Source organism: Buteo buteo, chromosome 12 (genome assembly GCF_964188355.1).
Source record: "Buteo buteo chromosome 12, bButBut1.hap1.1, whole genome shotgun sequence".
Lineage (NCBI taxonomy): Eukaryota > Metazoa > Chordata > Aves > Accipitriformes > Accipitridae > Buteo > Buteo buteo.
Window position 1 is genome coordinate 26,149,868 of NC_134182.1, and position 26,541 is coordinate 26,176,408.

The following is a 26,541-nucleotide window of genomic DNA, read 5'->3' on the forward strand; positions in this document are numbered from 1 at the left end:
ATGAGAAACTCTGGATTCTCACTAGACTTATTCTTAGGTTTGGACCTTATTTCTTCTGCTTAAGAGTCTGAACTGCTGGAAATTTCCTGACTTTTTAAAAATTTCCTGTATTTTTGTGAGAGGGTCCCATCCAATTTTAAGAACTGCTGGGGAAATAAGCTAATAATAGTATCTAGAACTTTTCAGTCATCCATTTCCAGAGGCTTTAGAGAGGTATCATGAACTCTGTTTCACATGTGGGGAACCTGAGGCACAGAGGATTGAAGTGACTCGCCCCAGACCATCCAGCAAGTAAGAAACAGAACTAGAGTTAGGAGCTCTGACTTTTAATTTGTGCCAAATCCATTCAGACACAAGCTGCAGCTATCATGAGAGGAGGAGACATGTCACATGCTAGCAGTGAATAGTAGAGATTTTAACCTTTAGAAATAGCAATTATTTAACCTCTGTGGTTCGCAAAACAAACTAAGTGTCTAAAGAGTAGAAAGAGCTGGAGATTTGCACCTTCTGACATTCAGACAGCTTGGCACCAGTGGGCTAGCAAGGAGAAGCTTGTGTCTCTGCCTGGACTAGAGAGAAGGCATGCCTGCATGGCTGAGTCAATCTTCACATGATTTCCTCTCTCACTCAATGGAAAAATAGTTTTTTGGGTACAGAATGAGATTCTACTATTTTCTACAGTATTCAACTGTGATGGTGGCTGGGCTCTCAAGCTCTCATGAAAGAATTACCCTTCCTTCTGTGCAGATACCTCTTATTTCTTTAGATACCATCTGATCTAATGTTTTACTAGATAAGTCATCTGATGCTTAATCATAACCTAAAGAAACTTATTTTGTTCATGTGTATCACAGTAGGAACCTGGGCAAGACAGACCAAATTTTGAACTTCTGTCCTGTATTATGCTGTCTTACCAGAGTAGCTAGAGGTGGAGAAATACTGGTGCTACTCTTCCTACCTCCAATGCCTAGAATCACAGCTTTTCAGCAGCCAGAGGGTGAACACATCTGGTATTTTTCTTGCTTCTCTCACAGGCTTCCTCAGACAGAGAGGGAGGCAAGCTGCAGAATAATAGCTTTACATACTCTACTGCAAAAGGGGAGAAACAGCAAGAAACTACAGTGGGGAAAGATGAGGAACTACAGATAGAGGAACTCAGTTCTGAAATATTTTGAAATGATCGTTTTTTGCTTATGGCCTTCAGAATCTTAGTGGCACCCATTACATAGCATGGTCACAGCACAGGAACTGAGATGTGAACTCCAAACAAACAGTAGAAAAGGGGGAGATGTGCTTACATCCGTTTAAAGGAGAGCAGTGTAAACATTACACTGAAATCTTCCTGTTGAATTTTCTTAACAGCAGTGATGAGTACGCCTGTGTGGGACGCTGCCCAAAACCAGCTTTTGCTTTAAAAAGATCCCATATTCCTAAAGCTGTGTACTGTTGTTTTGTACTGGTAAACCATCTTCTGTGTGTACTCAGTTTTTTAGTTTAGTTTAGTTTAATTTTTTCACTAACAACCCGCACTGTGGTCCAAGGGAGATCAAGATGAGGTTTTCATTTCATTCAGAGCTCTGGAATCCAGCCCACTGGAACTTATATCCTTTGAAGCTCTAATAATTAACATGCCTGCATTCCTTAAATGGCAGCACTCACCAGAATGTGCTTCCTGTGGAGCTGAGTAAGGGCGAGGATATTGTCTAACCAGCAGGAAGAAAAGGAAGGTGACCCTTCCTGGAAGGATTTCTGCTGTCTTTGGGCTGGTCGGAGGAGAGGATTCACCTGAGCTGGGGGTGGCCAGAAGGCTCCTGGCCCCTTTGCACATACAGGAGGTATGTAGGATGTGGCTCTCTCTTTAGTCCTCTTTATTAACTTATCTAAGAAGCAGGCTTTTTCCCACCGCAGGGCTCTGCTTACTGTAGAGATGCTCCAGTTCCTTGTTAATCCAAATTGGAAGCAGACATAAGAGAATTCTGTTGACCTAAAAAAAAGCTGTGATTTCTAACAACTGGTGTGAGGATACAACTTCTTTTCCCAGACCCCTTCCTTCCTCATGTGAAAGGAGGCCAAGTGAGGCGCTATCAATGACTGGAAGACTGTCTTCTCTGAATCAGCTCCCACATAAGCAGAAATGACTTGGAAATGGCAAAGGGGAGTGAGCATCAGTAGGTGATGTTTCGCAGACAATATAGCGTGAAATAAGTACCCAAGATCCTTGTCTGAAGTGTCAAGGAATCCATTTGGCTTGTCAGTATGGAGCAGTCCTTGCTGACCTTCATTCACATGTGATTTCTTGGGGTCTGTAGTGTAACCATGATATGCAGTTTATCTCATTTAAAGTTTTCTCAATCTATGATCTCAGGAAGGTTATGAAGTCCACTCCCTGTCCCAAGGAAGAATCAGTTAAACCAACATCACTTGTCATAGCGATTTGTCTGATTTGTTCTTAAATACCACCCATAATGACCTCTCCAGACAAACTAGCCAGTGTTCTATTTTCTTCTTTGTTAGAGGACTCTTTTCCCCAAATTTCTCAAACTGCAGATCAAGCATATTACTTCTCATCCTGTCCACACTGGACCTGGAAAAGAGTTTGTTCCTTTCCTTTTCTTTTTGCAGCCATACACGCTGAAGATTGTTATCAAGTCTCCTCTCAATCCTTTTCTCTAAACAACTCCAGTTTATTCAGTCTTTCCTTCTACGTCAGGTTTTCTGGACCTCACATTAGTTTCCATTGCTCTCCTCAGGGCTATCTTCATTTGGCTCCATCCATGAAGTGCAGAGTCCAAATGGGGCAGAGTACTTTGGCTGAGCTCTTCCCCATGCTGAGAAGGGGAAAGCATCTAGCCTTTCTATATGTTTCACAGTCCTACCAGCGTTTGCTATTCCAGCACTTAGGCCAACAACTATTCCTCAATTTAAGAGTAAAGCAGAAATCTCTAGCTTATAGCCAAAGCAAAGCAGGTACTCAAACACTATGTTTTGGTATACCCTTGGCTCCGGGTGGACTGGTGGCTGAATCCACAGAGGGCTCTTATTTAGTTCCCCTTCTTTCTTTCTTTCCTCTCTGCTCAGAAAGGGTGACAAGGTGTGGCTTGCCAAGGCAGACTGCCAGCAGCTAAAATTTCCTATACAGCTGTAGAAATAAAGAACTATTGAGCATGCCTGGTCCCCACCACACCCTTTCCCTGGCTCTGCTTTGCCCTTTCTAACTGAAGTACCCTGCTCTGCCATCTGCACGTGCAGGGAGGCACATAGGGTCGCAGTGTACAATCCCTGCCTCTTCTCATGCCCACTTTCCTTTTTGTTTTTTTGAGGCAGACACAGATTCTGCAGAGTTAGACCTATGGCATGCTTTGTGCTGCATAGCTGGGGCCCACCTCCCTTGGTATGCTGGGCTTTTTTCTAGTATCTTAGATAAAAGCTTCTAGGTTGGCCGTTTTTATTTCATTCTCAGGTAATAGCAAAGGTGCCCCCTAGGTTCAGAAGGACTGGGTGGCACATCCATACTCTGACACAAAGCTTAAGTCCTGCTTTTTTGCCTTTTTTATTTAATGGAAAGTCGATGCTTTACTTCTCTGATGTCCCTGGCAGAAGAAGGGAACAGGCAGTCCTGAAAACTACTTTAAAAGCACCTCATAGTTATGTTGTGACCACGTCTGAAGCTGTGAATGCAGGGGCTCAGTCTTTTGAGATGCTGAGAGTGCTCAGCTGAAGGTCAACAGAAGTTAAAAGTCACTAAGCATTTCCTAGGAGGCTCTTACCACCCAGTAGGACAAGAACCAACTGAAATCAGTAAGTGACTGGCCTGCTTGCCTGCTTGTATTAAAACCAATTGTATGAAACTGACTCAGAGAGTAGAAAAAACTAAGAATTTAATCTGAAAGGGGGGAGTTTCATTACACTTGGATGTGGGTCGGGGGAGAGTGAATACAATCAGAAGTGATTTTTTTCTGTTACTGATGGTGGGGGGGTTTTATCACCGAGCACAATCACGTATATGTTGCAGTATAAGAATAACATACATGCCAAATCTAATGGAGTAGGCGTTCCTAGCTGTGCAGAGAAAGGCAACGTGTTTTTTTTCTTCTTCATACAGCAGGAAAAGTGTATTTTTTTTTCCACCTTGCATAACTTAAGGAACAGCTGGATATATTTACTTTCAAACTTTGCAATAAAAACTACCTTTCAGATGAGAATAAGGATGAAAAATTTAAAGAGAATTTTCAGACAGCAGACAGAGGAAATGTTGGGGTTCCCAACCCTGACTAATGCTACTCTTGATAGGTCGTGCTTTCCGAAAATAAGATAAGGATGCTTGAGGAGATGATTCAATACAATTAATACTCTGCATTGCAAGAGATCTATGTTATCTCGTCAGGATTGTCTCCCTACAAAGGGAGAGTAAAAGAAAGGTATACTGTGTAGAGCAATGAGTTTATTTCGGACAGCATGTGAAAGGGAAGGCTAGAGAAACAGTAGCAGCACACTTTTACCCAGCACAGGCATATGCTCAGCTATTGCACCTTGAATAATTTGTCATGTCCTGACCCTGTGTCCAATTAAGTCAATGGCAAAACTCCTGAAGTAAAAACTGGTTTATGGTAGGACCAGGCTCTTTATATGTTAAAAAAAAAAAAACAAACTTTACATCCAAACTATTGCATGTTTAGTTTCTATAGATTATCTTTAAAATTTCTTAGCAATAAGCCCCAGTCCTGCTCAGAATCACAAAAGCTGTGGCTTGGCTATATGTGGTACTTTGCAATGCCAGAGATAGCCACTCCTATGTCATCTTAACTAATTAAAAACACAGGGAAAGTGACTGAATGATCGATTTTATAATGCTTTGACTGTCCACACTGTAGATGCTATCAGAGGCTTTAATTCCATAGCAATTGGTTGCAAAAAATCTAGTGATTGATGATGCAAATATGCCATGATTTACTCTCACTGTGGGCTTCATTTAGGTACCTAATGTCAGTCTGTGGTACCATACACAGCTTTTGAAAAGCAGCTTTTATAACTAGTCTTTGCTTTAATGAAAACCAGAATTCTTTCAGGAACTGAACAATAAAATTGTTAGGCGTTTGTTTTTCTAGCTGAACTTCCAGTGACAAAGTATTTTAGGCTTATAGTACAATTGGTTTTGATCAGAGAGATGGGATGGATGATGTCAGGGTATACAGAGTACATTATTCTCTGTACATACAAATTTGTCTTATGTAAGTAAACTTTTTAAAAAAAAATATATTGGGAGATCTTTCAGTCAAAACAAGTATTTTGTCCTATGTGTTAACAGAATCTAAGAACCTGATCCTTCTGCCTTTGTATTTTAAATCTCTGTGGCTTGAACTTGATTTTCTAAGTTTCCATAGGACTGTCCAAATTGGTTAGCTATTAGAGACATATTTTAAAGTTTATTCTCCATTTTTCTTGCAGTCTATCTAGTATTTATCAGTTCCAGGAAAAATCTTGACATAGAGGCTGGGTCATTTTTCAATTTAGTGGTTTTTTAGTGGCTTTTTTCTCCTTACAGATACAGCATAGTTCTGTATTGTTTAGTTTGCAGACAAGAACTTCACTGACAAAAAAGAAGGTAGAAACACAGAATTCAACAGCAAACCAAAGCCATAACAATGTAATGAAATAACGCAAATATTATTGTGATGAAATTACTGCATGAGATTTTATGGCTTGCATGATTAGCTGTCCAACCCTTCTTAGGAGCAAAGGCTGGAGACTAGTTGTGGGACCTGCTCACAGGACGTGGCATAGAGATGATAGTTCCTGGGTTGAAGTGCCTGGCTAAGTAGGAAGACTCCAGGTCTTCCTTTTCATCAGTGGGGGATGAGGAACGGTAGCAGTGGTTCTTGGGAGGTAGAGGCAATCTTTTGCGTGGAAGTAGTCTGCAGCCTTGATGGCACCCACAGGCAGCCACTTGGTGCGCAGCAGGTTGGGACTACACAAATGCTTTTGTCTTAAAAAAAATTTTTAAAAATCTGTCAATTGCTGTATAGAAAATAGTTTTGTGAGCAGCAAAGCTACTGAGGTCTAATACATAGCTTTCTGTCTTATGGATAGATCTACAGTGCAAATGCCAACCAAACCTGTTTCCAGAGCTGAGATACCCACAATGTGTTGCATTTGCTGATGTCTAATACTGTTGTCATTTTTCAGTAGAGCTGTAATAGACGCTTCTCCTCAGTTCAGTTTAACAACCTTGTAGAAACTGAATATACTTCACAACCCTATTCCTCTCAAAATGCGACTGAAATTGGCCATGTGCTTAGAAGTTATTAAGGGAAGACATATCATGATTACACATTTTCAATATCTTAGGAAACTAGGCCAAGAATAATAATGATATCAGTTTGTTGAATAAAATATTGAATCACATCAGGATGTTTTTGCACACGAACTCTCCAGGTTTGGCAGGATCTCATTTAGAAAATGAATTATACATTGTAGGGGTTCTCTGGAAAGTCAATTGTCTGCAGATTCCTTAGTAGGACAGATCCCTATCTTCTGCTCTCCCCCATATGAAAGACAGGTGATGAAAAAAGATATGCATTAGCTTATTTAGATTGTAGGAAGTCAAAGGGGAAATGAGTTTGGATGGTTTATCTACTTTCAACATTATATAACAGAATAGGTCTAATGTGGGTCAGCCATGTCAGAGGGAGCTGATTTGTGTTCACTACTCATAAAATTAACTAAATGTGGATTTTGGAGTTAAACTTTAGAATTCTGCTTCTTCAAACATTGAGTAAGTCCTTAACACAGTAAGTGATGCCTGCAGAGATGTTTAGCACGTGCTCCACTTGAAGTATCTGTTGATTGCTGAAATAATTTAAAAAATTCTTTGTACTATCTTATAATGAATGCATAAAACCAGGAGCATATCTGAAGTAGGCAACAATATTTAGTAGCTTAAGCAGATCTTTTGAGGAAATTTTTGTTTTGTTTTTTGATATATTTTTTTCCAAAAAAAAGTCAGGAAAATAAAAAATGGAGCAAAAACTAAAAATTAGGAGCATGTTTCCAAAATTATAAAATTTTAAAATTCTGAAAACTATAGATTGGAGAATCCTTCCAAATTCTTGGTGGCACTCTGATCAGAGGTCAAAGAACTGGTAGGTTTTAAAACCAGGAGGGTTTATTACTATTCATCTCTTTCAGCTTTCCTTATAGGACAAACCATAGAATTTCACCCTGCAGTTCTTTGTTGTGCCCAGAACATTTGAGCCAGGTGTGAAAAAATTCAATATTGATACAGACTTGAAGTCATGGAGAATTTACTGCATCCTTTCATAAGCTGTTTAACTGCTTAATTTCCTCACAGTAGAAATTTGTGTGCTTTACCATTTGAACTTACCTAAATTCATCTTCTAGCCATGGGATCTTGTTATGTCGTTATGCACAGCATTAAAGCATCTGTTTTTATAATGTGAACACCAGTGCCTGCACTGAGGCAGTGATGTATGCTCAGCAAAATGAGGTTAACACTGAAATGTGTGTCACAGCTCTGAGTGCGTGAACATTTTTCCCAAAGTTAAGGTATCTCATCAAGCATGGAAGTGGGAAACCTGTGGAGTTACCAGCAACAGAGGTGAAAGACCAGGCAATTTTAGTACCAATTACTAGTTTCCCAAGCGCCTCTCCTTAGTTGTAATATCCTATGAGAGACTGTGGTGTAACATAGCCACCCCACTGATACATAAGATAGCAGAGCTACCTCTAAGAGGGAGAAAACACTGGTTCAGCTGTTTGTCTTCTTGTCTTTCCAGAGCTGAAAGTATGTTGCCTGACAGAGAATGAATATTGGTCTGGTCGCTTCTATCACCAGAAGCACAATCTGTCATTTTTGCTGAGGCCTTGAAGGTAACTAACTTGATCCTGTCTCTTCTATGTCTGGCAATACATTATGAAAAACATGCTTGATATTTCTTGTCTCATTTTTGGCATACAGAATCAGCATAAATATGAATGCTTAAGTGAGCAACATACTTTGATGGAAATTCTTCATCTAGAGAGAGGGAAAAGGCAGAAAACTATTCAAGAAATTGTTATAGTGACATTTTGATTTTGAAAGCTTAGGATAACTATATCAGAGGAAGTCAATGATCTTCAAATACTGCAATTCAAGGTTTTGGGCACACAGAATTTATTTTTCTTTGTGAAGCCTGCAATTGATTGGTCTCTAGTACTTTCCCATTTTAATTTGTACTGTTTTAATTATAAACAGGAATGTAAGGTACTTTTCAGATCAGTTCAAAAAGCAGATTCTGTCCCCTAAAAGTGTAGTTTCACAGATTTCCACCAAACACAGAGATGTTGCTAAGATTCTCTGAACATGAATGCTGACTAATAAACAGTGTTTGCTGAATACTGATGTCTTCTGTGTTCAGGTTAGTTCATTTAATGAACTGAGTCATATTATAAATAGGAGAAGTGGCAGTTTTCAAAAGACAGAATACTCAAATTATAAGCGTCCTTTGCCCTCACCTCATCCTTCTATCAAGCTCCAAGTACACATATTCCTTTTCCTTTGTCTTAAATATTCTCATGAAAAGCAGTTAGTCTTTACAAAACAAGTGCTATGTTTGTTTGGATTTTTTCATAGATGTAGTATTTCATTTTATTTGCTCCTTGAAAACAATTTGGGAAAATATGTTTACAGCATAATTTGGATAAAATTATTTGTAACAATAAAGATAGATGGTAGGATTTGAAGAAGAAGCATTCCTATCTGGTAACATGTGCACAATATTACTGTGAACTTGGAGCTTCAGGCTCAATGCCACAAAAGGCATAGGTGCTCAAGCTGGAAATACCGAAACACCAAGCCAGAAAGCCCTTGCCTTGCTGCCTCCCAGTCCTACAGTCATCAAGTCCCTCCCTTCTTGAGGTGCCTGGATTTCTATTCTGCATCTCCAGTTGGAGCCTCAGGAGCGCTTACTTTTCTGGCTATGCTGGGTGTGGTCCTGCAGCCCTCAGAAGGGACCCAGTGGAGTCAGAAAGCTGAGAATGTACTTAATGCACAGACAGTTGGATTAGGCCTGCACAAACATGGATATGACTCCCTCAGAATTTAAATAGTGCTCATTAGTACCATGCATCACTTACCACAATAAGCTGAGGGTACCCACCCTTGGCAAGTGCTAGACCAAAGCGCAATTAGTTAAATATATATATGCCTATATATGTATATTTATATATGCATATGTCTGTTGTTCATTAAAAAGAAGCTACAAATAATTTCTGGCACTGATACCAAGGCCAGAACTCTTTCCTCCTAAATGAATGCCCTGACCACTGAGATAGAGGTAAGCTCTGTCCTGGACTTACTGTACCTGAGGAAAAAAATGAGCTTGTGTCTGACCAAGAGGCCAGGTGCTCCCAGAAGGGGCATGACAGGGGCCGTATATCAATGCAAGTACTACATGGACATCTGATGTCCTGCTGTTCCTGTTCCTCCAGGTTCATGGATAAAGGCCTCTCTGGGAGCCAGGATGGCTGGAGGATGCCATGGGACGTGGCTCTGAAGAGGCCAGGTCAAGTCATGCTGGGCTCAATAGCTCTTCTATTATGCTGGCCCCACGGGGCAGCTCTGAATCACTGCCTGGACCTCGGCAGCAGGCTTCCAGGACACGTTAGCTGGGATATCTTGCTGTCCAGGGTCTGAATGCGAGGAGGTTGGCAGCAGCTTTTCCTGCTGCCTTCAAGCATGAAAGCTCCTAATTTCCAAAAAGGAAAGGTGAAATTGTGCAGGTTCAGCATTTGAAAGTGGGGAAGAAGGGGAGCATAGTGAAAAATGGGGAACTTATAGTCTTGCTGCATGTGTGGGTCAATCTGCTTGTTTGTTTTCAACCACTTAATTAGAAAAGAGAAGGACACATTAAAATTCTTCAGTGATTCCAAGACAATGTGTTCTGTTTTCAGTGGAAGTTTGGAGAAGTTCAGGTGACAAGTTAAGTTTGAATCATAGCCATATGGATTGAAGTCAGAGGATTTTGCCTCCTACAAGGTCAGTTATCAGACATAGCATAGTGTCATTTTTCTAGTAGAAACAGGCCTGTTTACTTGGGGACCTTGACTTTGTGTGTCTATATGCAGTGTCACTTACACATCTGGTGTTTGTCTCTGCAATCTCTTCTTGCTAGTTTTGGTCTAACATGTCTACTGATAGCTATGTTATCCACTGTCCTGTAGCAGGGAAACAGGTAATGTTTTTCAGTTTGCTAAATCTGTTTCCTCTTGTGCATATTACTGCTTCCTTTGTTGCTCCTTTAGTGCAGTAGCATTCGTGCCAGTATAAAATAGGAAAGCATCAGAATTTCCTAGTGCAGAGACTTACACCCAATGACTAAACTGGATTTGTCCAAACTTTTCCCATTTCATTCTTTCTCAGATGTTTTGTGGGGAAGTTGTTTGTGCTCTAACAAGCAAACTAATGTGTGTGTGTGTTTGTTTGCTTTTTAAGTGTTAGATATTTTTAAAAGTTCGTTTTTATGCTCCAGTGACTACACAAATTGCTACTATCCATTAGTATTTGCCTGGAGGATTAGGAGTAACATTTAGAATAATGTACCCAGCATGTCTCTCTGATTATTACAGAACTGCCTCATGAAGTATTATTTCGTGGCAATTTTATGATGTGCCCAAGTGGAATAAAATGTCTATTTTATTAAAAAAAGAATGTACCCCCCAAGGACAGTGCAAAGGGACCCTGATACAAATGTTTCACAATAGTACACATTCTCGTGAAGTGATTTAGTGTCTCAGCTAGGATTTAACTCCCAGGGAGAATTCCAGAATTGTCACTTACTGACACTGGTTTATTTTCAGTGGAGAATGCTGACTTCTCAGAAAAGGAGGAGGGGAGTGAAGAACCATCTCATTTGTTTTATCCCTGTGTTTGGTGGGTCAGGGCAAAGTTATTTGGGGGCAGTTCTGCTGCATTCCTTGTCAGATACTCATTCCTCAAGCGCTGAGCAGGGAATTTTATTGCTTTCACTTGGGGTAGTTAAAAATAATTAATTGTATTTGAGAATAGGAGATGCATTTTATATGTCTCTTGTAAACTTTGTGCTCAAAGATCTCCATCAGCTGTGCAAATGCACCAGCAATCCTCTTAACATCTGGCAAGCAGCAAACGGGGAAAAAATAAGTTTTAAAAAAATCTTTAGTGTAATATTCCAAAGCAAGTGTTTAATTAGGGTTTTTTTCCCCATATTTTGCATAGGCCTAAAGTGACCAGCAATTTCTTAGTCAGAAAATATGCTGCTTCCACTGACAGTTCTGATTATGGTGTAATTACAACTACTGGACTGTCTTGTTTGAAGTGAATTGTCATTGCTGCATTTTGGAAAACTGAGTTCTTAAGCTTGACAAGAGTGGTGCTTGCAGGACTGTGTGTGACTACATGTCTGCAGTCAGCACATGTGTCGTGGCTTAACCCCAGCCAGCAACTAAGCACCACGCAGCCGCTCACTCACTCCCCCCCCCACCCAGTGGGATGGGGGAGAAAATCGGGAAAAGAAGTAAAACTTGTGGGTTGAGATAAGAACGGTTTAATAGAACAGAAAAGAAGAAACTAATAATGATAATGATAACACTAATAAAATGACAACAGTAGTAATAAAAGGATTGGAATGTACAAATGATGCGCAGTGCAATTGCTCACCACCTGCCGATTGACACCCAGCTAGTCCCTGAGCAGCGATCCCCCACCCTCACCCCACCCAGTTTATACACTAGATGTGGCGTCCCATGGTATGGAATACCCTGTTGGCCAGTTTGGGTCAGCTGCCCTGGCTGTGTCCCATCCCAGCTTCTTGTGCCCCTCCAGCTTTCTCGCTGGCTGGGGATGAGAAGCTGAAAAATCCTTGACTTTAGACTAAACACTACTTAGCAACAACTGAAACCATCAGTGTCATCAACATTCTTCGCATACTGAACTCAAAACACAGCACTGTACCAGCTACTAGGAAGACAATTAACTCTATCCCAGCTGAAACCAGGACAACATGCCAGTAGGAGACAGCTAAATGATTCCTTGAATTTTAACTAACATGGAATGTAAATTGGGTAAGTACAGGCAGAAACACTAATTTCTTGAGAGCTATGTTCATAACTGGAAACTAAGGAAATGGAAGAAGCCACTTTCAGCATTATTTTCCCATAGGAGGATTTTTTTAAATGATAAACCATGTGTTATGACTGCTGTTCTTGTATGTAGGTGTGCCCATGTATACGCATACATAGGCACAGAAGAAACTGATCCATTTGTTCTGGTTTGAAGTCATGCCTGAGAAAAAGTCAAATTCTGATGTATAAAATAGACACACAAATGCAACAATGTGTATTTTGGTTTGGTCTGCTAGCAGTGGCTCTCAGTACTTCACTTCTTCATGAGAAATCCAACTTAGAGTTCAAGCATACTTTGAAAAATTTCAGTATTTGTAACATTTTCTGAGAAGCTGTCCATGCTTCATGCTCAGAAAATTCAGAGATTATTTAAGTGCGCTTTCTCACGTGATAGAAAAGACTTTTCAGATGGATGATCTGTTGTATCTCTGGGGCCCTGAAGATTGCCAGTATCTATTTTACTTACGTGTGTATGCCTCAGTGGTACCCAGAACTATACATTCCCTTCTTTTCAGTGAATCAATGTAACTTTAAGCCCAGCATGGGTATGGCAGGGCTCAGGCTGGACACACTTCTGAGTGACACGCACACCCATACTAATACACTGCAGTGGTGCTGCTCTTTCTAACAGGAGTCACTGGCTATGGCATGCAGGTAGATATTTGTGGCAATCCTAACTTGCCATATCAATGTGTAAAGTCTCTGACAGTTTCTCTTTACATAGCTATACTTTCTCATGATTTTAAAAGAATTTACTGACAACATGAAGATCAATTAATAGCATTTTAAATGTAATGTAATTGCCAAAAGCTACGGGCAAGTTTCTCTCTTGCATCTGTCCTTGAAAGGGGCCTACAGAAAGGGATGATTTTGGTTTCTCCATCTGCCTTGTCTTCCCTTTTCAGCCCTACAGACAGATTCTCTTCTTCTGTCCCTCTTGTATGGCTGCACAGGGATGGCAGAACTGGTGACTGCATGGTGGAGTGCAGAGAGGCTTGGGCAGAATGGCAAAAGAAGGCAGGGGGAGGGGGGTTGGGATTGAAGGAAAGGGAGCATTATTTCCACTGCCTGCAACCCTCTGTGAGAGAGGAAACGTTTTGAGAGGACCCCAGCTCCTTGAAGGTGTTTGACTTCTCTAAAGGCTTCTGAGAGAGAAGAGAAGAAATAGAGAAGACCTGCACATCCCTACCTAATGGGAGGTCTGACCTTGATCTTGGGGATGTCTCAATTTTGAGTCTCCCTTGGGCAGCTTAAAGATGCTGGGAACTCCAATGCAGAGGCATTAGGGTGTATGGCTTTTGGGCTTTGGAGTAGGTAAACTCCAAACTAAGTAAACTCCAACTAAGCAAACCACTTCGGTACATGAGTTGTATCCTTCTTCCTTGAAGGTGAACATGTACCTAAATACTCTGATTAATCAGGAGCTAAATTGTAACAATATTAGTCAGTGATGCTCTTGTTTCACTAGAATGGAATGTGATATGACCAGTTCAATGTATATTGTGATACACTGAGTAACTGATGGACTGGAATGGCTTAAGAGTCAAGTGCTTAGTAAGTGCGGAGCTTAAAGTAGCAGAATTCAATGAAAGTATTTGGGAGCTGCAGTTCTTGGATGAAAACACTCTCCGGTGTGTCTGTGTTTAGGCAATTTCTTCTTCCTTTTCTTTCACCATCCAGAACGTTCTGCTGTGATAACTGTGAGGCATCTCTCTCCTTCATTGTCTGCTGCCTCTACAGAGCCTACTGAGCATCCAGATCAGACAGGTATATCTGTGTCAGGTCAAAAAATATGGGGGAGTTTAATCAGGACATTCTAAAGGTCTTAGCAGATGCCAAGCAGCCATATTTGGAATTGCAAACACCTTTATTTTTATCTTACTCAGTTTGTTTTCAAGCTTGAACATGTGTGTACACTAAGATTAGAATTATTTGCGTGCCAGGTTTCAAAGTTCGGTTATTTTTGAGTTAACTCCATAAAAATAAAAGCTAAAAACCAAGAAAGTGGGTGGCATTTGATCAGAAGGAGAAGGGGAGATTATTTTATTTAAGGCAGAAATAAAAGACAATTTTTCCTTCAAATCAGTTAATAAGACAAAGAAAAGGCAAAGCTATGCATGGAGATCAAGCACAGGAAAATCTGATTTCCTGAAGAAATTCTGTCTTTACTTCTGCCCTTCTCCAAAGGTAAAAATTAATCTCATTTCTGGATCCCTGAGAGCTGATCCTTATAGCCATGTATGACAGGTCTGCTGCACAAGGAGTCTGCAGCACTTCAAGGGAATTTATGGCCAACTGCACCAATGCCCCATGCTTCTACACCAACATTCATCTGTTTTTGTATTATTATTTTTCCAGTTCCCAGCTAGATTGAAGTGCATTTGAATCAAATGTCCAACCAAACTTTTCTGATATGTAAGATATTTAAGGGTTAGATTCGTTATGCCTTGCAATTAACATCTGCTTGCAGACATAGGTTGTATGTTTGTGCATGTAAAAACAGGGCTTTCTGCACAACTAATAGATAGCTTAATAATATTACTGATGACATAATCTAGCTTTATAAAGTCTGATGGCTAGTAATTCTCCTTAGGGCTAATCCTGAATTTATGACATTTTTATATGTGAAGGTCAGAAACAGGAAGAAACCTCTGAATTCAGAGAAGCAGTAAAGCCACTCTCTGCGGCTGCTGCTGCGTTAGCCACATTGCAGTTACAGCCAAGACCCTGTATCTTTCTCTTGATGGAAAGGGCTCTCAATTTCTTTTTGTCTATTAAAAGTAGTCCTATTATTTATTTATTATTATTTAATAGCTGTTGGCTATTAAATGCAACATCTGGCTCAGGAAATCCTGAAACTGCTGATTGTTGGAAAAAGGGAGGATATTGGTGGGGAAGTGGAAAGGGAATCACTCTGTATGCACCCTGTTATTACATTCTTCTCCTAAGCATCTGCCTCTGTCTGCTGTCAAAGGCAGGATATTGGGCTGGATGGATCTTTCATCTGACCCTGGATGGCAGTTCCCATGTGTTTGGGGAGTGGAGTGGGGTGTGGCTGTGAACCTCCATCTTCCAGGATCTGAGGATCCCAAACATGACTTTCCCTTCCTGCCTAAACCTTTATGGCTGTAGTGCTTCATCTATCATCTGTTTTCCCCAAATCCTGCTCACAGCAGAAGTACAGCATCGGGGGAGGGGAAGAGTTGGCCCCCTCCTCAAGGGCTGTGTATTTTTATGTCTTTATGGATTTATTTTGGCTTGGATGGAGATTCTCCCACACACACCCGAATAGGGAATTCAGAAAAGTGACATCATTTTTAATCCTTGACAGTTTATGGGCTTTGAAAGAGATTCTGGATAACACTGAGCAATTAAGATGTCATTTTAATAGTTCTTTCAAGTGAAATCAAGTGAGTAATTAAATAAAATTGAATGAGGACCTTGTCAGGCCACCCACAAGCTCTCATATCCACTACAAATAGATTAATAAGTCAGGGTGGAGAACAAATGCTGTGTGCCTAAGTGGTCCTATTTATGTATTATTGGATGACTGTAGGAATGAGGCTTTCAACTGGAAGACTTGTTTTCTTTGTACAATGTTTCCGAGCAAGAACATGCAAGTTGGTCAATTGCTATTCAAGCAGCAGTAACTTTACTATCTTTTTAAATTCTATATGGTGGTGTTAATACCACTGTTTTGTATAGATGGCCTACTGTAAAAGTCACAGAACATAAACAGGATTTTTTACATTAAATACAGGATTAGAATTTCTGCTGCCTTGTTATGTATATGATTATATATGGATGCTTGGTGAAAGTTGCTTTAGAGCACAAGCATGAGGTATGGTATTACACATGCTTTGCATTCATTTTACATAGATAAAAAAAGCAAAGTGCAGGCACAGGAAAAACAAGTGCTTTTGAGATATACAGTATGATAACTAAGTAGGGATTGATGAAAAGTGGTATCTTTCTGTTGTATATGAGTTCATTTTCTTAGGGGAAAAAACCCTTTCTTTTCTTTAAGCTTTTCTACCCTTACATGTTAAATTTAGTGCCAGGATTTCTCACTATAATTAGAATTATTAACTGGAAACTGTATTTCCAAAGTGTATTCTTTGTACAGTAGCTGGGATGCCTAACCCTGTCTTAGATCTATGCAAAATGTCGATAAAATATTGATGATTGGAAAATGTTCCATTTGAAATTAAAACAGAGATATTAATATGATGACATTCGATAACACTTTTGAAAATTTGACTTGCATCTACAGTATTACTTTTCCTGAAATGAACTTGGAGGGAGACAGTGGTTCAATACAACCGCCAAAATAATCTCATCGTATTTCACATACAGATTCACAGAAAATCTCATATTATTCCTCAAGAATTTCCTCTGTAGGATACTTTCTGGGCACAGCTGATGGGGTGGGTGCCAGGCAGCACTCCCTACTCACCCCACATAAACTTGTTTTCCCTTCACATCATCCGTGTGTTGCAATCAGCTGGTCATCACTCAGTGCCTGTAGGTGCTACCCTAGTATAAATACATACTTGCCGTTTTCTTCCTCTCCTAAAACATGATTTTCTGTTTTTACTATGAATCTGAGACAATGCAGGCCCCCTCTGGTGGTCAAAACAACATCTGTACCTTTTTATGGGATTTCGCTCTAAAACTGTTTTGCTGAGGGGCCAAAATGTCTGCTTTACGTTTTAAAGTCATACGACCATAGTTAGTTCATTTTTCTAAGAAAACCACTGGCATGAGCCAAAACTGGAGGAGAAAAATGCGTAGGAGAGGTGTTCCAGCGTGTGTCAGGTCCCAGGAATGTGGTCAGTGACACTGACGGGTGCGCACAGAGAGTAGCTGCAAAATTCATTGCACCAATTCTCTCTGCCCAGCTGGCGTGCGGGAGTAGGGATGGTGCTCGGGATGTCCGGACTGGGTCCACTGCTGGAGACAGGACAGAGCATTAGGGAAAAATAGGAAACAAACTCTTACTGCTGAGAAAAAATACCTGCCTAATATCACAGGCTGTTCTTTCTCTGATCACTGGAAACCACAGAGATACTGGATGTGGCACATTGAGGTACAGAAAGCAAGTATAGGTTGATTTGCTGCTTTCTATTGCTCCCTTTTAATTTGGTAGAGTTGGGCTCATGATAGCAAAAACATTTGGACTCACACAGAGAATTATGATATGCAACTGTTAAATTTAGAGGAAGACTCTCCTAATCACTTTTCCTTTTCCTCTAATACGTTTGCCTGTGAAAAAGTGGCATTTCCCTTTGCTGTGGTGACAATGTTTGGTGTTGTCCTCTCTGGCCAGTTATTTCAATGTCTGTCTTCCTGGAGGTTGAGATGGTTTCTGAAACTGCTAGGAAAACCAAACAATGTTTGAAATCACTATGGCATCTTTAAAAGCAACTATCAGCCATGTCAGCAGGAAGAAAATCCAAATGGCTGTCCAAGATCAGTCTTACAGTCACTAGCTGGGGCTTCTCCTTCCCTTCTGAATCTGGCTGATTCTCACACATTGCACAAGCTTCCACTGGCATTTCTTAGCCTGTCCCCTAAGCCTTCAGCTTGACTTTCTGTCTGCTGCCTCCCAGCAGCAACACATACCATCCACCATTCAAAGGATAAGAGTCCTGTCAACACAACAGCTGACCAAGAAGAAGAGTAATTCACCAATGTGCTTATTCGCTGAAGAGCACTCGATCAATTCTATCAATGGTGATGTCGTGGTTTAACCCCAGCCAGCATCTAGGCACCACACAGCTGCTCGCTCACTCTTCCCCCCTCCCAGTGGGAGGGGGAGGAGAATCGGAAAAAAAAGTAAAACTTGTGTGTTGAGATAAGAACAGTTTAATAGCTAAAATAAAATATAATAATAACAATAATAAAAAAATAGTAATAATTGTAATGAAAAGGAATATAATGAAAAGAGAGAGAAATAAAACCCCAGAAAAGACACGTGATGCACAATACAATTGCTCACCAGCCTTTGACCGATGTCCAAGCAGCGATCTGCCCCTCCTGGCCAACTGCCCCCAGTTTATATACTGAGCATGAAATTCTATGGTATGGAATATTCCTTTGGCTAGTTTGGGTCAGGTGTCCTGGCTGTGCTCCCTACCAGCTTCTTGTACACCTGCTTGCTGGCAGAGCATGGGAAACTGGAAAATCCTTAACTTAGGGTAAGCACTACTTAGCAACAACTAAAATATCAGTGTGCTATCAACATTATTCTCACACTAAATCGAAAACACAGCACATTACCAGCTACTAGGAGGAAAATTAACTCTATTGCAGCCAAAACCAGGACAGGTAACAAAGGGGATTTAATAGTAACATACAATAATTCTGTTGTTGTTTTAATACCTGACTAGACACAATAATGGCTGCTGAAGCACTCATTGTTGTCATGAGGTTCTTATTAGCCTATTCTTATGGAAGCCCAGAAAGAGGGATTGTGATGTTTCATAAAAATACATTTAATGTTATTTAAGGTTTTGTAATTGAGAGTGTTGGTTTCCCAGAATCCCCTGCTTTTCTTCATCTCCTAGTAGCATACTCTCACTGCATACCTGTAGATTGCAAAAAATGGCTCTGTGCCATAATACACTGTGAAATTTTAAAACTCGGCTAGCAGAGGTCATCCTGGCCAAGGGCTTCTGAGTGGTTTCTTTTCTGTAGTAAGTCTGAAGGCCCTGCACAATTTGCTGGTAAGTGTACACTGTTGGCAGCTACATGCCACCATCAGAAAAGACATGAGCTGCTGGAGTAGCTGGACTGCTTAGAGTTTAGGGTACTTTTTTTTTTTATTCAGGTTTACAAATTCCTATGTCATAAATAGATATTTCCAAAGTAGAAAGTTAGAAATAGTTTTGAGGATTTTTATTTGTTCTTTTCAATATAGCCAAAAAAAATATTTATTTTTACAAGATTTCTTTTAGTTGTACACCTACAGCCATTCACCATGTAAATAAGTAATACTTGTGCACAGGGCTGTGCAGAGGAGAATGGCTTTAAGAGGGAAGAAGAGGAGTTTGTGGCTGCCTTGAGCTTTCTTTTTCAAAATGCCAAATGCTGGATTACATTCAAAAAGAGTTTGTTCACCTTGAGATATAAGGATACTATTCATAAGCAACCTTCAGAGTCCTCTTCCTTTGCTGAACTGAACAGTTGTTATCAGAGTCTTGTTAGTCATGTATCAGTCTTTGAACATATCAGTCCTTAACCTTCTTTTTGATGAGCTAAGTAGTCTGAATTCATGGTCCTTCTCATATATGACATTTATTTTCCAGGTGGCTAACCAACAGTGCTTGAGCTACGTGAAATGCAAGCAGTTAAGGTGCAATCTCATGCCAGGACCACGGCATGGTTATGGAAGAAGGTGAGTCACCAGCCCGTCTTCTATCATGGTCTTGTCTCATTTTTCATGCAGTGAGCAGTGGGACTCCTGGGGGACCAATGTTGTCTTCTACTGATCATGCCTGGACTTGCCCTTTCCTGGCATTTGATCAAACAAAGATTTTGGTACAGGTCTCATTGGACAAGGAAGATTGGTCATGTGCATGTCAATCATTATTGTGGCTTTTCTCTGAACTTTCTATAATTTATCAGCATCCTCTTTGAACAGCAGGCAGTAAGCCTGGAGACTATTCTAGCAGTAATTGCTCAGGACTGCATGCAGACATACAATAGCCATCCTACTTGATATACCCTTCAGTATATGCTTCTGTATGCAAGAGCGGCATTGTCTACTTTAGCAGTGTGTCACATTAGGAGCTTCTGTTCAGCTGACAAAGCAGCATGACTCCAGTATGTTTCCAGCAACCTAAAGCTCATGAAACAGATCCCTTTTTTTTGCTAGCTGCCGTTAATCATGAAGCGAAACAAGATTACACTGGGGTCTTTTTGACCTTTTTTTTTTTTCCTGGGGACCAGCTTCATTCCTGTACCGCAGAAACAAAGACCTTGGGTATGAATTACTAAATGGCTGAAAAGACCCATTCTCTTTCTTAGTTCAGGCAATATACAACAGATGCCAGCAAAGGTCTTGAAACAACTTTTGGTATGGCCATGCACTCCTTTGACTGGGTGGTTGATGCAAGGAAATTTATATAATTATAATAGTAAGAGCTGATACTTGAATACTGTCCTTGGTGCAAACTAGAAATTAAAGTTGAACGGGACTACCCTATTCATCCTGCTGCTGATACTGAGAGCTGCTCCAAAATGCTATTCAAAAGATCAGGAAAAAAATGCTAAGAAAAATACAGTATGCAAGCAAGTCCTGGGCAGGTGTAAAGGGCATGTATATCCAAGCTGCCATGAGGTCCCCAGTTACTCTTAAGATTCATGTGACAGAATCTGGCTAAGATTCTCTATCCTTCTTCCTCATTACTACTGCTGGCAGCTCCCCAGGCTCCTGACAGGGAAATCCAACCCCAAGCTGTTGTCTGCTGTATACCAGCAGCCCGAATATCAGAGGCTGATAAAGATGTCAGGTCATGATCAAGGGACAGAAAGAACTAAGTGAGGAATTTCACAGCCACATACAAGGGTGGTGCTGAGGAAGAGGGGATAGAGTCAAACAGGATTTTTCAATAGGAAGAGCCCTATTGAAGAGCTGCAAGATCAGCTGAGGACAGAAAAGGAAATGAGCTGGTAGATCTAAACAAAAGAAGTCAGCAGCTGGGCCATAACATAAGGATGCTCCTCCATAGCAGCAATAAAACGGAGGCAAAGAAGCATGCACAGGCTTCATTGCTTCATTACAAACTCCCTCGTAGTGCGGTGTACTTGGCAGGCTCCTGACTCACCCTGTGTGCCAGAGGATTTTCCTGGCTAAAGCAGACTGCTGGCAGATGTTCCCCCACCTCAGACCCAGAGATGCCATCTCCCAAACAGCCTGTGTGACTAAGAGGAGGCTGACTATATTATCATTACAGTGTCCTGAAAAATATAGATAGGGACGATGGTTACAGAAAAAGCTTTAAACATTGCCATGCTCACAGGAACAGAGTGCTTTATTGTGTAAGGTTACTTACAGTCAGATTTTTCCTTAAACTGAGGCTAAAAGAAGAGGCTTACTTCAAAACAAACCCCACTATTAAAACTACATTTGGTAAGCATCCTCCTTAGGGTCTCCATGGGCTCATGGAGCTGCTGGCCACTGTGTACTGTGTACCCCAGCCGTGGTGTGCACTGGCAGGTGCTCAGAGATGTTGTACGTGGCTTTTAGGCCCAGGCTGCCCTGGTGGAGACAGCTTTTCCCAGCCAGGATGGCAGGACTGCTCTCTTCCTGTCTGTCTGTCCTGTTTTTCAGGGCACTGGAATATAACATGGTACTAAGGGGATTATGTCATGTCTTCCCCCTTCCTCCTGCCTCCTTCCCACCCCTAAGGTCACTTGGTTAATATTTCTATTGTATACTTTAATTAGCACATTCCTGGCTGCAGGCTACCTTCTACTGTTCCTGGCCTCTTTAAAACACAGCAGTTTATATAATACATATTATTTTTAAAAATGTTAATTGTGCAAGGATCTTTTAGGATTTGTAATGTTTAGCTTGCTGTGACCTTTGCACAGGATCTGCCCATGACATACACACAGCAAACACTGGCTTGTGGCGGCAGGCTGCCAAAACTCCCTGGCCTCTTACCACCTCGTCCCCCGCTTACAGTTTGTTAGATTTCTGGGGAACCCTGCCACATGTGTTAATGCAGTGAAACCCTATCTGTATCTGTTCCTTAAGACCTGTCCTCTGGTGTGCCAAACTGAGACTAAAAGGTTCTCTTTGATTGGCATCTGAGGGAGGTCTGTATTTATGTCACAGCAGAGTCTGAGAATAAGAACTAGCCCAGCAAACTGGAGCAGAGGTTTCCATTTCACAGGAGGTCTGCTCAAGAGGGGTTCATGTACCCAGAGGGGCTCACCAGCCCCTCAAGGCAAGAAGTGCCTCTGATGACTTTCTGCTGCAATAAACTCTGAACTCCTACAGCAGCCTTAGCCACACTGGTGGGTGCAGGCATCAGCAAGCCTACTGACCAAGCTCACTCTGTTTCAGTTACCACCCATGAAAAACTAAAAAGCCGGTTACTATCCCTGACCTAAGAGAGGTACAGGTGGGATCTTATCTGTAAAGTGAGTACCTATTGAGAAGTATCAATGATAAAGCAATCATGACAATGACAACCACATAATTTCACAATGTCAACCTAAGCATGTGGTGACAGAGGCAGATCTCAGAGGAGGGTAACCTCTGGCAGGGGAAAAAAGAAAAAGCAACAGTGAGCAGCAGGGAGGGTGCCCAGGAGCTTCAGTCTCTGATCCAGTTCAGCTGCAGATACAGCAGCACATCCAGACAAAGCCTCATTAACAGCTTTATAAATTTCTGCAATATCTGGTTGTTGTCTGAAGGTTTCCTTTGAGCACACCCACACAATCGGAGCCTCAGTCAGTAGGGCTATGGAATACAGAGGAAAAAGTAACAATGCTTCTTTTTAAGAAACCGATACCAGCATCTGAAATAAGTCACTGTGCCTGACTTAGCCAAACCAAATTCCTGATGTCTGGAGTTTTGTCTATCTAGTGATAGCAGGGTTAGATACAATATGCATGAATATACTGCACGACCACAAAAACCAAATAGTGCCACAAAGATAATTGTGGTTTAATTAATACAGTCTGCTGCTCCATGCTCCACCAAGTTTTTGATTATTTGTCCATCCTTAAATATTCAACAAAGCATTCCTGCACAGTCAGATGCCTTCAGGAAAAGAAGAAAAAATGTATCTTCCTTTCCATTTTGGAAGTTTGGCTTGTTTTCAAGCCATTTCGTTCAATAAAATATATTTTTTGGTTTATTAACAACAAATTTGGTATGCCCACTTTTCAAAACTTTTTGAGATTCTAAATTTCTGTGAATTTCGTAAGTGAAGAACATGAAATATTTTACATATGGCATAAAAAACTAAAACCATTTGCAAAACATGTTTTAGTTAAGGACACAAACATGTTTCTGAAATACTAAGTTTGACTTTGTTCAACAATTTCACTTCCATGTGAAATTTCACTCCAGCTTTTGAAAATATATCTCTCAACTACAAGATGGTACTTTTGCCCACTCACAGCATTTGACACTGATTTTTTTTTTTCATGTTTATTTGGTGTCAAAGACTAAAAATAAAAACATATTGTTCTGAGCATTGTGGACAACTTTTCCAGACAGGGAAAACAGAGGGTTTTATGACTTAGGAAAGCAGAGTTCCCAGAGGGCTGGTCTGCTTTTCTTCCACTCTTCCCTTTAGGATTTTCTGAAAACATTTCACTTACTTTTGACTCTGTGGTACATTTATAACCTCTTATTTTTAAGGGTTTGTGCGTACCTCCTCTGTGCATGTTCCAGCCCTGCCTTCTGCCTGCTTTCCCATGCACACAAAGGTATCACAGCACACTTGTTCATGTTCACTCACTCAAACACGACCAAAGATTCAAAGTGGTGGGTGTGCCTGGTTTTGGTTCTCCCCTTCCCAAGTGCTAGGCAGAAATTTGCTCTCTGCTTATAATGGGTTAGGCTGAGTGTTCAGTCTCCAGGAGGGAGCAGCCCTGGCGAGGAGGGGAGCCCTTGGAGTGTCCTACTCCAGCCTGGGTTGTTCCCTCATGCAGCAGGTGGAGGGGCAGCAAAGCTGGGCTTTAGCCCCCAGCTTTCTCATCGCACACCGTGTTTCTGTCCTAGGCTGTGCCCATGTGGACGAGTGGGCAGGAGCTTCAAGGAAATGGGTATCTCTGCCCATCAGCTCCCAGGGGTATCCCGCAGCCGGCAGCCCGTACCCTCCCTTCATTTCCCAAAGCAAAAGCTAAGCAGAAGCAGCACAGCAAGGTCTGAAAGGGCAAAACATGCCTTTGTCTGCTCTCTTGTTTTCCTGAACAGCTGGCTTAGAGCAACACACAACCCACGGCTGTGAATGGCAATATTCACTTTAAAAAGAAAATCCTATTTTTGATTGGCTGTGCCACCTGTTTGACAGCACAGCTTTCCAGCAGCTCAGAATTTCTTTGTAAATAGTGAATCGTTACAAAATAGGGAATAGCATTATATGAAGACTGAGATTTAAACTGGGATGGCCACATTTACCTTCTAGTTGCACCTAAATTAATAATCTAACTTTGAGAGGAAATCAGAATCTAGCAGCTGCTGGTGACTTCCTTTAAACTGTTTAAGAAAGAGTCAGATTATGTTTTTTCTAAGTATTTGGATGCATATGCTATAAAAAAATTATAGACTATTCTTAGAATATACCTCTGTTCATTGTTGATTTTTGATTTAGCAATCTAACTGGTAAATTTACGAATACCCTAAAACTTAAACCACATAAGAAATATTTTGTACGCAACAGAGGGTCTCAGTGTGTATTTCTTGTTCAACACATGAGCCATGATGAGATTAATTGTCAAGTAACTGTATGCTTCCCAATATTTAATCTTTTTTTAAGCTGATAAGCTTCACTGCCAGACTAAACTCTCTATTATTTGGTGTTTTCTAAAAAGTTATTTAAGTGTGTTATCCCTAATGTCTCTAATTATTTAAGCCTTAATTGCATGCTATTTAAATGTTTTGTTAAGGCTAAAGCTTAGTTATTTAACTGATAAATCTGATAGTCTGCTTAATAATTCTTAAACATCATACGTTTATTAGTGGTTTAAGTCAAGAACATTGTCTACACGTCTGTAAATTTATGTTTTACATTAACAATTGCAAGCTGTTAGGAAGTACTTTAGATATACAGTCTTTCTCTTACATCCAGATCTGGGATCTTCTAATACAGAGCCCTGTATTAACATAGCAGTTGTTATTAATCCATAGGTGATGTGCCAATAGACTTGTAACATACCTGTTATCCACTCAGGAAAAGCCCTGAACTTTGCTAAGTTGGAAAGAAAATTCTCACAACAAAAGCAGGGAGTCGATATAAAGTGGTGATGGATAAATGGAGGCTGGAAATTAAAAGAGGGTGTCAGCCATGCAAAGAAGTGGTGGGGCAAAAGTTCTACAGGCTATGAAAATGAAGCTTGATATACCTCTGCACCGTGGATGATGGGGTCGTTCCTAACAATGAGGACTGCGCTGTTGGCCCATCTAAACCTGGGATCTTGCCTTTTGGTCCATTTTGTTCTTGTGTATGATAGGGGCTTGGCTTCCTGTTCTGTTAAGCTTTCATTTACCTGGGCATGGAAATCAGGAGAACTGGACTATAAATCTGTGAATGTTTCCAGTACAGGGCAGGAACATGGACAGATGTCTTTATGGAAAAATGTTAAGACTGCAAAAGTCAGGCTCTCGAAATAGGGACTCCAGGCTTAAATCTGCCTGCACACCCTTAATTCTGATCTTGCCAGGTGCAGGTGCATGCTCATTTGTATTCCAGCTCCCCAAATTCAAAGGACACTTAAGCAATGCTTATGTTTTTTGCTGGTTCAAAACTTGAGTGTACAAGGTGGAAAGTGTCCCCCCTTTTCTCCTTCCCTGAATGCATTTTCCCTCACCATCCTGAAAGTTTCTGCAGTGTGTCCCCTCCTCCTTACACAGTCTCCCTCTCCCCTTTGACTTCCCTCTGACCCCATGCACCAACCTTTCCAAGGCTGCATGTTTCCCTCCTCTTTATTTCTGCTTATCATTGTAACGTGGGAGCAGGCTGTGGTTGGGTGTAGCGGATGGGATGTGCTGTGCCCCCCGGGCTGCGGCAGCAGGGTGCTGCCACACTTTGGGCTGAGCCCCCGCACCCAAAGCACAACCAGCTGCACCTGTGGGATGTGTGGGAACACTGCGGGGCCTTCAGCCCCGTAAATGGCCGCATGCTTGAAGTCCGCCGTGGCTAATTAAACCCTTTTCCAGCACACCAGAGGAAAAAAGTAATATCCGTCAGTCTCTTGCCACCCAAACTGCAGCATGCATTAGAAAGTCCAGCGTCGGTCTCGCTTTCTTTGACTTTTCCCCTGTGTAAAACGGGGGTGCAGCTGTGCCAGTGTGCTGAAGTCTATAAAGGAAAAGTGTTGCATAGGTGTGACTATTATTAGCTGCTTGATAGAACTAGACAGCATTAGAAATTAACCTTAGGCAGACAGTGAGCCACAGCAGTGTCAGCTTAAACCCAGGTAGCTGAACTTTTTGCTGACAACTGCTAAAGTACAAGGAAAAAAAATATGCTGTAGCATTCCTGTAACTGTCAAAGGCTTCTGTCTAGCCAAGTCAAATGCAGCAGAGACCATGGAGGTCCTGGAAAGCTACAAAGATCACTTCTTGGCTCACATTTTTCAATGTATCATTTTGAACAGCTGAGCTGCCTTCTCTTCTTAGAGCCTTGCAGAGAGATT

General features: G+C 41.1%; 1 long non-coding RNA gene across 1 annotated transcript in view; it reads left to right on the top strand.

The window, feature by feature from the left end:
• Positions 1-1,661: 1,661 nt before the first annotated feature.
• Positions 1,662-26,541, top strand: part of LOC142037595 (uncharacterized) — a 28,449-nt gene continuing 3,569 nt past the window's right edge. Inside the window, exons 1-3 of the long non-coding RNA XR_012652416.1 lie at positions 1,662-1,835; positions 7,794-7,887; positions 19,467-19,555. This is a non-coding gene — a long non-coding RNA (uncharacterized LOC142037595). The remainder of the gene's footprint in view (positions 1,836-7,793; positions 7,888-19,466; positions 19,556-26,541) is intronic.